The sequence below is a fragment of the Cryptomeria japonica genome, chromosome 4 (genome assembly GCF_030272615.1).
Source record: "Cryptomeria japonica chromosome 4, Sugi_1.0, whole genome shotgun sequence".
Taxonomy (NCBI): domain Eukaryota; kingdom Viridiplantae; phylum Streptophyta; class Pinopsida; order Cupressales; family Cupressaceae; genus Cryptomeria; species Cryptomeria japonica.
Window position 1 is genome coordinate 571,834,599 of NC_081408.1, and position 14,117 is coordinate 571,848,715.

The following is a 14,117-nucleotide window of genomic DNA, read 5'->3' on the forward strand; positions in this document are numbered from 1 at the left end:
ATTTCATAATGTATTGAGAGAGTTATTGAAGTTTTTCTAAAAACTGCTATAAACCCTAGGGTTTTGGGGTTTTTCTGCTAAATGGACAATATCTTGCAATTCCAGAGGTAATAATTCAAGCCCCTTTGGAATTTGCAAGATATAATGATTTATTTTAATATCCAAAATGCTCAAGATTTGGTGAATGCATTTTTATGGTGTGGGTGCAAGCCATAGGCTAAATATCTTCATGCATTTAGCCTGCCAATTGGGATATGAAGTGTGCAAATCGGTAGAAGGACCAAGGGGTTGGTGAAAATTGATAAAAAAGCATGAAATAAAGTTGAATAGACCTCTCAAGACTTTTTCCCAGCCCTGTGTACCCATCACCAAGCGTTTGTTTGTGTTCCAAGCCTAAATTGGCCAATTAGGCCTATGAACCGAGTAAGGGTTTGGTAGTACAGGAGTGGAGTGAGGCTCTGCCCTCTTGGTGGTTGTTCAACCTTAGGAAGGAAGTTCCAAATCAGTAAAAATAGTACCACATCCTTTGTGGAATTTGTTTTGTATTAACCGGTTCCTTGCTGACAAGCCTAGTAGCCTAGTAGGTCTAAAAGGTGAAGTTGGCGTTGTAAGGTTTGGGGAAGCAAACTAGTGATTGATTCTTAGTTGTTTAGGATCCTTGAAGGTGTCCCTACTACTTTTTTGGATCAGAGGACAAATTTGTGTCATTTGCCCTATTTGAGTCTCATTAGGGGATTGAGTCTCTGAAGCAACTTTTGTGTCTAAGTTGAGTAACCCATAAGGGATTGGGTTTGGCCTTGTATAGGTCTAAGGGTTGTGTGAGGGTGGTCCTTCAAATCCTTACCAAGAGTGAGTAAGGTTGACTAGGTTGGAAGAGTCACCTTTTGAGTCTGGTAGACTGTAAGCCCATTGTGATACTTCCTACAGTGCTCTCTGCATCAGAGATAGTAGATAGTGTCTCAATTTTTTGGAAGTAAACACTACCACCAAGCATTCTTTTTCTAATGGTGAATAGTTGAGCTCATATCCCACTAATTTTCTATTGATATAATAGATGGCTCATTCTTTTCCTTCATTATCTTGTTATGCGGGTGGAACTCCTAATGATACTTATGTGGTTGATACATATAGTAACAACAACTTTCCTTGAATTAGTGACATTAGGATTGGTGTTTGCATGAGATATTCCTTGTTTTTGTGCAATTCTTCTTCACATTGATGGTCCCACTTGAAACTAACATTCTTGTGCAATAGATGAGTAAATGGTTGTCATTTATTTGCTAGCTAAGCAACAAATCTTTAGATTGACTATAGTCTACCTTAGAGTGATATGAGTTGGCTGATATTCCTGGGAGATGCCATTTCCATGATTGGTTTGACCTTGTCTTGATCTACTTCGATACCCGTAGCTGAAATAATGTATTCCAATAGCTTGCCTTAAGTGACACCAAAGGCACATTTATTGGGATTGATTCATAGCTTATTGTTCTAACTGATCAAAGATCTTTTCTAGTATTCCTATATGTTATTCTCAGTTGTATGATTTTGCCAATATTTCATCCACATAGTCTTCCATGAATGTATGCATCATGTCATGGAATATTGTTGTCATTGCTCTTTGATATGTAGCACCTACATTCTTTAGTCCAACTGGCATGACGTTCCAGCATAAATTACCCCATGGATATGTGAAAGTTGTCTTTTCTTGATATTTAGGTGCTATTTTAATCTGGTTGTATCATGAGAAACCATCCATTAGAGAAAACATCCAATAGTTAAATCCACAATGAGGTCAATGTTAGGCAAAGGAAAGTCTTCCTTTGAACAAGCATTATGAAGATCTTTGAAGTCTGTGCATACTCTGATACTTTTATCTGGTTTGTAAATAGGAACGATGTTTGATACCCATTGAGGATATGATATGGGTCTGATGAATCCTACATCTAGTAATTTCTTTAGTTCTTCTTTGACAAGAAGTGCGATATGAGGATGCGTCTTCCTTAATTTTTGTTTAACTAGTTTGTCTCCTGGACTAAAATTTAAGTGATGCATAATAAGATCTGGATCCAACCCTAGCATGTTTGCATATGACTAGGCGAAATTGACTTGTTGTCATTTGAAGAAGTCCATATATTGCTGCATTTCTAGTTTTGATAGAGAATTTGTTGGATTTAGTATCTTTGGTTACTTAGTTGTCCCAATATTAACTACCTCTATTGGTTCAATCAAAATGGATGACCTATCTTGATAGTATTTAGGTAAGGTGTCAAATCTCCCATCTTTCGGCGCCTCAAGGAGGTTTTTACTGTTAGATGCATCCTTTCTTTTTACTTTTTCTCGGTCTAATGGTGCCAATAAATGGTTTTCAGCATTATACTTGATATTGTTTTCTTTATTTTCACTTTTGTGACTGTGATATTTGGCACCCACTTGACTAGAAGATGTGTTGTTGAAATTCCTGGTGAAAGTTGTTGCAGGTTCGATTTCATTAAGATATAAGGATATGGCATGGTCATGAAGAAAGGTATCAATGGCAGTATGTCTTTCATTTTCCTAGTCAATAAGTTTAGGATGGATTATAGGTAAGGGGTCATCAGGTTGAGATGCTTCAAAGGTATTAAGGGTCACAATAGAGATGTCAAATGTTTTGATATGTAGTTCAATGTCTAGATTGATATTGTTGTCTGAATGACCTCTCGCAAGTCGCTCCTTATTGTCCTCGATTAAGTTCAGGTCAACCGAATGTGATTCTAATTCAATTGGGCTAGTTCCTAATGTTTTCCACGCATATGCATGAACTACATCAACACCTACATCTTCTTCAAAGCAAGTTTTTCTAATGATAGGAAACCCATTCCCATTCATTAGAATCTATCTCACTTGCAACTTGCAATCTGTAGATTTGTTCATATAGCATTTGTTTTGTTTCTTTTCTTTTTCTTGATATATCTTTTCTTCTCTCGTATTCAACTTCCTCTGGGCTGATATTGAGTTCTATCAACCATGCTATCATCTCTCCTTGATTTGTACCATCTTCTTGTTTGTTTTGATTAGGAGTGATCTCTTCTTGGGAGGTGTTGTTAGTTTATTTTTCTGTTAATTAGAAGTTTTCTTCTTTTTCCATTTCATGTTTGTTTGTTCTCATTGCTTAAATGTTTCTTCCCTTTCAATTGCAAGTTTTTCTTTTATGTTATCCTATTGAGTATGAGGTTGTATAGGTTATAAGATACCTTCTTTTCTTTTTCCTACCAGACCCGTTCCAATGTATCCCATTTTTTAAAGGATGTTAAATCCTTTTCCATATTTTTCGGTACGTATTCTGATATTGTTGATCTTTTGTTGGACTTCTTCATCCTTATATAGCCATTGTAGCACATCTTTGTCTTCTATTTCCTTTGATAAGGTCCCAACACTAACAAACGCTCCATCAAATATTGGAAGATATTTCACAATTGGTTGTTATTTAGAGTTTGATGTTTTTTCATAGGATTTAGGAGAAAGTGGTAACTATTATAGCGAATATTCTCTATTCCCTCGATCTCTTAGTTGCATTTGTTTTTCCATACTTGACAAAATTGAGGCAAATTATTTTTCCTTGGATTGTGTGTTTGAAGATGATGCCTCCCTATTATGAGGAACAATGACCTCTGGAGCTGGTTTTAGATTACTACAGTACTGGAATGGATTTGAATCTACTAATATCATGATTTCTTGTCCATTGTAGGGAAAATTCAAGCACTGATGATATGTTGATGGAATAGCTTGTAGGTCATGTATCCATGGTCTTCCCAAAAGTATGTTGTATGATAAATCCAAGTCTAGAACTTGGCATGCTATGTCTTTCTACAAAGGTCCCACTTTAATGGGTAATACCACAATTCCTTTAGAGGAACGCTCTTCTTCATCATATGCTTTGATTGTGATCTTTTTTCGAGGATCAACTACATCTTCAGAATAACCTAGAGAATGGACAAAGACTCAATGAGAAAATTTTTAAGCTCCCCCATCTATTAGGACACGCTTAATGCACATCTTACAAATGAGGACTTCAATATCCAAGGGAACGCTATGGGGATGTTGCAAGGACATGTCATCTTCTTCGGTGAATGATAAGCAATGAGGGGTTGTGAGGTATCCCACCATGGCTTGGGATTGATCAACATCAAGATCTTTGGATAGAGATGTATCTACTAATCCTCTTTCAAGAATTTCTTTGTGTGTAGGTGAAAGCCTTAAAATTTCTAAGATGGATATTTGTGTGGGAGTTTTCTATAGTTGATCCACTAGACTGTATTGTTTTAAAGTGGATGACGTGTTAGTTGTAGGACCCGATAAAACAACTTTGGCTTTTATTCTTGTGATAGCATGAGAAGGTTCTTGATGTTGTTTCTCTTTAACCACAATCACATTTATCACATTGTCATATGCATGAGCATAGTTCACCTTTGCTTCCCCCTTACCATTATGGGCTAATGATGATTCACCCTTCTCATAGTTAGGAAGAAGAGTTTAAAAAGTTGCATGAGATTGGTTTATCATATGTCCATCCACAATTATCACACCATTATCAGTCAAATCTTGGATGTCATGTTTCAACCACTCACAATTATGCATGTGGTGTCCCTTGTTTCCATGAAAATCGCAATAATGGTTGTCATTCCACCAAGACGGTTTCACTTGAGGTTCGAAGTTTCTTCCTTATGGAAAAGTAATCAACTTGTTTGCAAGAAGTGGCTGCAATGCTGACCCAAGTGGTTCACCAATGTTTGTAAATTTCCTTCGAAAGAAATTGTTGAAAGTTGATTTTTGGTGATTGTTGTTTCTTTGAGCTGCTACTAAGTGATTGGATAAATTGAAAACTGGTTTCTTTGGTTTTACATTGTTGTTATCCACTATCCCATCATTGATGACATTTTGATTTCTATTGCAAAATTTTGGCTTATCATTGTTGTTGTTAGCATTGTTGTTAGGAGGATTAACTCCTTCTTTGTATAGCTTCAACTCACCCTTCTTTACCACAACTTCCTCCATTCTAATTCCATTATCAATCATATTTTCAAATTTTTGATGGCATTGCATTTTTAGATGATAACTCATTTTTTTGTTTAGGTTGTCGATGAATATGTTCATTTTCTTGTATTTTGGCACCGTACGAGGATATCGTGAAGCTAATTGTCTCTATCTTTGTAGAAACATCATGAAATCTTCTCCACTCTTTTGTTTAGTATTACATAGGTCTAGCATTGTGACCTCATGTTGAATGTTGTAAGAGTATTGTGAAACAAATTTATCCACCAATTCTATGAATGATCTAATTCCAGGTGGAAGTTTGGAGAACCATTCCATAGCTAGTCCACTTAAGCTCTTTGGAAATAATATCATTAGGTATGTATCCTCATGTGCAAACTCCATACTCATTTTACTAAATTCTCGTATATGATATTGGGGATCAGTACTTCCATTATATTTATCATATCTATGAGTTTCACAACATGTAGGAAATGGTATCATGTTTATATTTTTGTCGAATGGGTAAGGACAAATTTCTTGAAGCGAGTATCTTCTAATAGTTCCTCTCTGCATATCTTGAATCTGTGTTTGCAGCATTTGTATTTGTTGTGTAAGAGTTGTGAGAAGGTTATCAACATGATTTATTCTTGTATAACCATGAGTTTTCATTCTAATATGATCTTGATCGCTTCTTATATCATCCCAACTCTTTCTTGTGTCCTCATTAGATTTAGCCTTGTTGAGAATTTCTATGTCATCCCTTTTGGGAATGAAAGTTTCCTCATTAGTCCTTGTGTTATCAGGAATTGATGTGTCATCCTTTTTGTGATCGGGAATCTCCTTATGTCATTCGTTATCATGGAAAGGGTCACTTCTCTTTTGTCCTAAATTTATCACATCAAAATCTTGAGAGAGTGTAGCACCTAATTTTGCTAACATTATTTTTCTTTTTCTCCCTCCAATATTTTCTCCATAAACTTATCGAATTTAGGATCTTTTTTTATTTCTCTGGTATGTTTATCTATTATGTCTTCTTCTTGTATTTCACTTTGGTATGTCATGTTCCTATAATCTTTGATCATTTCAAAAGTTTTTATTTCTATTTCTACGATCTTTCATCTCTGTGCTCTATTTAAAATGGGCATACAGATGTGTTGAATATTGTGCAAGGATTTAATTGTCTAAGAGGTATTTTGATAAGTGACCAACTATCAATGTAGATGTGATAGAGTGACATGACACGAAAAGATAATTCAAGTATTTGTAAGTTAGTAAGTTTTTCGATCTTCGGTTGGAGTGCAATGATGATGATTTTGATAAGACCAAGTCCAATAGGAACGATTTATCCTATGATATGGGACAAGGTTATCTTGATCAAACATTGTAGTTTCATGATAGAGGATGATAGATCCTAATGAGAAACTATGTTTTGAGTGATTAGTTTATCAAAGAGGTGATGATTCACTTTGAGATTTTAGATCTTGAACTTGTTGAAGATGAATACTTGAAAATATTGGAGTGTCTAGTTCTAGAATTCATTTTGACAGAAGATTACTTAATTGAGCAAACTAAGAAGACAACCTAAGCACAGAATGAAAGATATCAGGTGTTTATGCTCACTATAAATTGACAAAGCAAACATGACAGATCTAGAAAAGACATGCAATAAGACAGCTTTGGACTAACAAAAATAATCTTGTACGACAGATTAAGGACTCCCAAACGACAATTTAGATAGCCCCATATGATAAACTAGGAATCCCGTACGATAATTTAGAGAACCATATGATAACTGATAACAAAGAATTATTGTTGATATGAATCCTATGACAATTTAGACAGGATAGAATGATGAACTAGCTTCCTCATACGACAAACTAAGAAACTCATATGACTTATGACAGAACAGATACAAATTTTTGACTTTGACAGATTTTTGACCAACAATGTTTGATGTTTTGGTTATGTTTTCTAGTTTTAGATGTTTCAGTTTTAGTGCCAAGGATGAAAAAACAACAAACACACGATATGATAAGTGACCTCAAGCACAACATGCTAAATCCTAAGGAAGTTACTTTTGCTTGAAAACTTAGGTACACACTTAATAGCTAATCAAAATACGATTGTTGAGTCTCACACAATGGATTCTCAATGCCATATTATCCAACTTCAGATGCTAATGGGGACATGATATGGCAAGTGTCTTGGGAGATTTACTATGTCTCTTGCACATAGATTACCCCCCTTTCAGAGGTGAATCGAGTAGCTTCTATCTTAGAGTTCTTAGTATGGATTTTCGTTTGAAATTACCCCTTGCAGTCGCGCAAGCGCGATTCAGGCCTATAGCCCAACAAGGTACCAAAACAAGAAGTAGTCACGCAAGCATGGTTGAGACCATGAGGCCCTACTAAATATCTGATATGAGAGATCTCAAAAGAGAAAACTCAAATAATCCCATCCTCTGAGACCTTAATCCCAAGAGGCCTATTTTTTAGAGTGAGTCAGAAGGCTTAGGTCTAGTTGTACTCACTTGGGTTGTTTTCATAGGGTGATTAATTTTTCCCACTATGACAAGCCCACTAAAGGTATTTAGATCTCAAACTAGAAGCGCTTCAAGGGTTGGGATTTCTGATTGTCCATACAGACAAGAGAATACTCTCCTACCTTTTAGACAACTTCTCACACATAGAAAAAAGGATTGTTCATGTTTACCAATAGAAAATTAAGTGTTCCTAGAAAACATTAAGAAGACACAAAGTTTGGTTGAGTTCCCTTAGGCAACTTGCAAAACAAATACATTAGTAATCATGTTGTTTGGGATTAATTGATTCTTTAGCAATCGAAATCTTCGACAATTATCTTGTAAAAACTAGTTAGGCTACTATAAAAATCACAAACAGACTAGGGTTAGAATTAGTGATATCAAATTTTAAGCACAAAAACTCTAAAATGCAATCTTTTTTGAAACGACAAAAGCAAAAAATCGTACTACAATTATCTTCACCTGATAGTACAAGTATTACCACATACCTGCATGAGTGTACAAAGAAACTCGTATGATTCTATAAAGGCACTTGTACAAGATTCTAAAGAAGAAATAACTAGAAACATGTGAGATTGAAGATTTTGATGATGCAAGAGGCCAAAAATGATATTTCACGCAGCACGGTGGGCACCAAAATGTCGTGTGTGTGAACTAGGGTAACTGCAGCTGCAACACAAACACTCAATAGATCATTACAATAATGGCTATAAAATTGAAATCGAATGAAATATAGACCATGGCAAAGTGAAATATCACCTCCTAAGAGATGCGAGTGTGGATTTGCTCTCAGATCTAGATGAAAAATCCTAGTGACTTGAATAAACCAAGATGAAGGATTTAAAATGATATGATGTGCAAGCTAGATGAGTGCATGATTAGGTTAGATTGATCCAAGGAGATAATAATGCTAATGATATGCATTGATTATGCTATATGATGATGCAATTAAGTTAGAGGATAATCAAATTAAGCTAGATCTAAGATACGATTTCCTATAATAGCAATGCTTAAACTAGAATGCTAGAAATGATATGCTTATAATAATAATGCTTGAAATGAGATGAGATGAGATGGATCATTTGCGCTCCAAAATTGGGATGTTTATAGGATTTCCAAGGCTAGGGGTGAGGTGGCAAGAATCAACAGTCAAGATTGATTCTGAAGATATCAAGGGTCAAATCTATGTCCTTGATGGGAAAACAATTGGTTGGAGTCTTGGCAGTTGGCTCTATTGGAGGATGTTGATGGTATAATGAAAGAATAAGTATCTAGTAGAATACTGAGAGGGGGGGTGAATCAGTATACTGAAAAACTGATAGAAAGTTCCCAAACTCAACCTCAGTCAAACAAAGTAATCATACCTCAGTCAAGATCAATATTCATAAGAATACTTGACATCAACCGGTTTAACTGTTATGACAAATTTAATAGTAAACAACTTCAATCTTGTGAATATCAACAATTCTTAATCATAACTCAACATATTCATCTCTCGATGCTTCTACTTTACATGCCTTATCAGAGATTAACCAAATCAACAAATAAGATCACAACCACAAAAACATTCACCACTTGACACAAATGTTTATACGTGAAAAACCCAAATAGGTAAAAACCATAGTGAGAAGAGACTCACAAGGATAGCTATCTGAACTCTTTCGAAGTTTGCCCTGTTTGGAGCCAAAGCCTGTTAGAGCTTTACAATAAGTCCTATTAAGAACTGATTCCAGTTAGTAATCACTCGGTCAAGGGATTTTACAAATATGCCTTGTCAGAAGCACAATACCCTGTTAGGAGTAACCTCACTGGAGGATTTAAGAATCCAAGCTAATGGACAACCTTGTTAGAGGATTTAATGAGTAACCAAGCTTGTTAGAGCTTACCCAGTTAAGGGATTTAACTTTTGTTGGTCTGTTTGAATAGCACTACTTTTGCTTGATGAGATCCTTCTATAAACTTTAGTCTACCTTCACTCAAAGTGCAGATCCATTCACCAATTTGGCAACTACACACTCAACAGGTTTTCTACCAACCTTGCCAACAACCTTAACAAACAACTTCATCGACCTTAAATAGAAATCAAGTAGGCCGATAACAAAGAAAAAACCTAATTTTCATCATCGAGATTACAAACAAGTCGTTACAATCTTGACCATTAGAAATCATGACAATCTCTTCACATTCTTCAAGACAATTTCAACCACTCCATGATCACCACTCTATTGGACTTTGTAACTCATCACACATTATGAATTAGATGCAATCCACTTTGCTCCTTCCCTAGACAAGAACAAACACATCAAAACAATTTGAATATCTCCTTAATCAAATGATCATATGTGTCTCCATCATTACCACTTATCCGATAATAAACCATCAAACTTGGTCAGTTAGGGTTTAACAGTTGATAGGGTTTACTGGTTACATTACATAGAAAGGTTTAACCCTTTACACTGGTTCAACTCACAAACTTAACATACAGGTTTACAACATCTTCCACAAATCTCTTCTTACCGGTTACTATCCAATATCAAAAACAACAATATCAGTAATAACATGAATACCATTTACTGGTTCAATTGACATCAATGACAACATATCATTAATGCAAAATACCAACAAATTCAAAATACCAGCAATCTCCCCCTTTGGCATTGATGGCAATACAAATATCAATGCCTCTAATTGTTGTTGAGATTGGTGAATAGGAATCCTAGTTTACAATACCAAGTATTCACCTTGCTTTGTCTGTCTTCAGCCTACCACTGGTTCACTTAATCAAACACATAATTCTTCTCCCCAATCTCATAATTCTTCTCCCCCTTTGACAACAATGCCAAAGTGAAAGTAAAACATGTAATTTTGCTCTCACTGTAATGTTGATGCTCCCCCTGTGGAATACATCCACTCCTTCATCAATCCATATAAGATTCTACAAGTGGTTCAAGGACTAATGTAATCAACATCATGCTTAACTAACTTCATGAAGAGGGACAACCCCCAATTGAATTCTTTGATACTTGAAAGTGGTCTTAGGTATAGGTTTGGTAAAGATATCTACAAGTTGCTCCATGGTAGAAACATGCTCCAAGGTAACATCTTTACTTTGAACTTTTTCCCTCAAGAAGTGATATTTCATTTCAATGTGCTTAGTCCTTGTGTGCAAAACATGATTTTTTGAAATGTTTATTGCACGTGAATTATCACACAAAATCTTTATAGGTTCTAAGATTTATATCTTCAAACCTTCCAAAATGTGCCTCATCCACATAGCTTGTGTGCAATTCATATAAGCTACTACATACTCATCTTCAGCAGTAGATTGTGAAGTGCAACTCTGCTTTTTACTACTCCAATAGACTAGCCTTCTTCCTAAAAAGAATGCTCCAATGGTAGTACTCTTCTGGTCATCAATGTTTCCTGCCTAATTAGCATCTTTGTATGCTTTCAGATCAAAATTTCCACCATATGGGTACTGTAGACACTTAAAATTGTCATGTCTAATTAAATAAATATTTTTTTTATTTAATTATCTAAGCCTAATTCTTCTATTAATTAAATAAATCCTTATTTATTTAATTAATTCATTTATCCTCTTCTAGCCTTATTGCTCATTTAAATAAATACATTTATTTATTTAAATTATCCTTTTCCTAAATTAAATAAATATTCTTATTTATTTAATTATCCTACTTCTCCTATTAATTAAATAAATCTTTATTTATTTAATTAATTCATTAGCCTTTTCTACCTATGACACATGTCATTCATCTCTTAATTCATGCACTACCTACCCCTTTCATTATTTTATTATTTCTTTTACCTACCCTCTAATCATAGCCGACCTCCTTTTACACCTCTCAATCTTATCCCTCCATTTCATATAGTGTCTTCTATATAAGGAGATGCTTCCTTCATTATCAAACCCTAATGAGCTAATGAGCTAATGATCTAAGAAGCTAACTACTTGATCAATTGACTACACTATGATCCTACTTGCAACCACATTCCGTTCTTTGTTGAGCTCTTGTGCACATAAAATCTGAGAGCAAATATATCAAGCAAGATCAATGGAGATAGGAAGAATGGAGATCAAAACCCTATTGGACATGTGATGGTATAATCTTTGTGATTTCATGTGATTTGCATTGTCTTAGGTAATCTTCATATGTTATGGTGGATCTTTGTTGATTGTTAGGCTAGGGTTTTGTGGTTGGATTCATTTAGCCTTTCAATATTGTTATTATTGTTATCCATTTTCACCATATACAGGTACCATAACCCATAGTCAACAATACCTTTCAGATATCTAAAAACTCTCTTGGTTTCCATCAGATGTACCTCCTTTGGATTCTTCTGAAATCTAGCAACAATACCAACTGCATGGGCAATATTCGGTCGACTGTGAACAACATAGTGTAGTTTGCCAACCATTGACCTATATTCCTTTTTATCTACAGACTTAGATGCATCTTCCTTGGACAGTTTACAACCTATAACCATTGAGGTTCCAGCTGGCTTACAGTCACTCATACTGAAAGTCTTCAAACCTCTTTCACATACTTGGATTGAGTAATGAAAATACCATTCTTCATCTGCTATATCTATAAGCCTATGAAAATTTTTATTTCCCCTACTCGTGACATCTCAAATTCAATCTTTATTACATCTACAAAAAAATTACTCATGTTATCATTGTGGCATTTTTAATGTTTATGTTGTGGTTGTCATTGAGGGACACACACTTGATTTGAGATCACTTTCTATGTATGAGTTATGCTCAACTGGTATTTGTTCCAAACCGGTATTATGTATTATAGTCTTTAGGCTATTGGTATTTTGTAGAAAGTGTTTACCAATCTCAAATGGTATGAAGATCTCAAGCGGTTCGAGGATCTCAAGCAGAGTGAAGAAACTGAAGCGATAGTTATCATTTTCCCAGTCTTAATTTTTGGACAACTGGTAATCGGTTTAATGTTTGAACCGGTATTACTCTGTGATGAGTTACCAACCAGTAATTAGTAAAGTTGTATGAATTGGTAATACTCTGTGATGAGTTACCAACCGATATTTTTGTGATGAGTTACCATCCACCGACACTTCGATAGTGATTTGTGTCATGTTATCAAATGTGTCTAGATGCAATAAACCTAGGAACTTGCAATGTAATCCTATTGGATTGGCATGAAATCAGATTCCTTTTTAAGGACATCATGTCTAGGGTTTTGAGCAATGTAGTTGTTAGGGTTTTTGGTGGTTGATGAGTTTTTGTATGTACTATCTTAGAAGAGAAGATCAAGTCTGTGTGCTGTAACAAAGTGTGGATTTACTGAAGACTGAAGTAATGCTAAAATGCATTAGCAATGAGCTATCATGGATCCAACCAAGCAGACTGTGCTATTTGCTAGACCATTCACTTGTTGACTACTCACATCTTCGACAAGTCTGAAACCCTTAACTGGGTAGGCCCAGAAAAGCCTTTGTAAATCCTCTAACAAGGTGGTTCACATCTATGGATCTAAAATCCTCTCACAAGGTAGTCTTTAATCAAACTTATCTCCTAACAAAGATTGAGATTCTTAACAGGATCTATTCTAGTGAAGAACATTGTATGACCTTAACCGGTCTAGTTACTATTTTGCAGATAGTTACTTGTGAGTTTCATCTCACCGTGGTTTTTCTCATTTGGGTTTCCATGTCAAAATCTCATGTTATGGTGATTGTGCTTCTTTGGGTGAATGCCTTATTTGTTGTTTGGTTTGCATTTGTGATAGCTGGTTTGTTAGTAAAACTATTATACTGGTTTACTACTAAACTGTTTAAGTGTTTAAGTTTAGTTTTTTTTGGTATACTAATTCACCCCCCCCCCTCCCTCTTAGTATTCATCAATTGGTATCAGAGCCAACCTTTCTATAAGTTTAACCACTTGGAAAGAGATATGGGGGAATACACTGTGAGGGAACTTACTCATCAGCTCACTCAGTTTGAGAAAGCCTAGGATGAACTCAGTCAAGTATAAGGCCTCTCTAGCAAAAAGGAGAGAGCATGCTTAGAAATTGATGGAGCTAACTGAAAATAGTTCCTCTGATGAAGTGGACATGGAAGCCCTAGTTGAAGAAGTTGACAAGCTGAATGAGTCTGATGCCAACTTGAGAAGGGAACTTGAAGGACTGACTATCAAGATGTGTCAAGAGCTTGAGAACCAAAGAAAAGCTAAAGATCTGGTAAAAGACAAAGATCATGAAATCTCCAAGTTGAAGCAAGAAATCAGTGCACTTACCGCTCATCTCCAAGAGAGCAAAGTGGAAAAAGAGGAAATGCAAGGTGAAATAAATATGGCCATTTCTGAGAATGCAACCTTGAAGGAATCCAATGTTGCTATTACCAAAGAACTCACTGAGTCAAAGGAAATACTTGCCAAATTCAATAAGAGACTATCAAGCTAAAGCAGAAGCTTGAATCAGCTAAACCGGTAAATACTAATGGACTTGGTTTCTCTGAATATGAGGAAGGAGAGACCTCTGGAGAAAAAGATGTAGCATCAAAGAAGAAACTGACACTA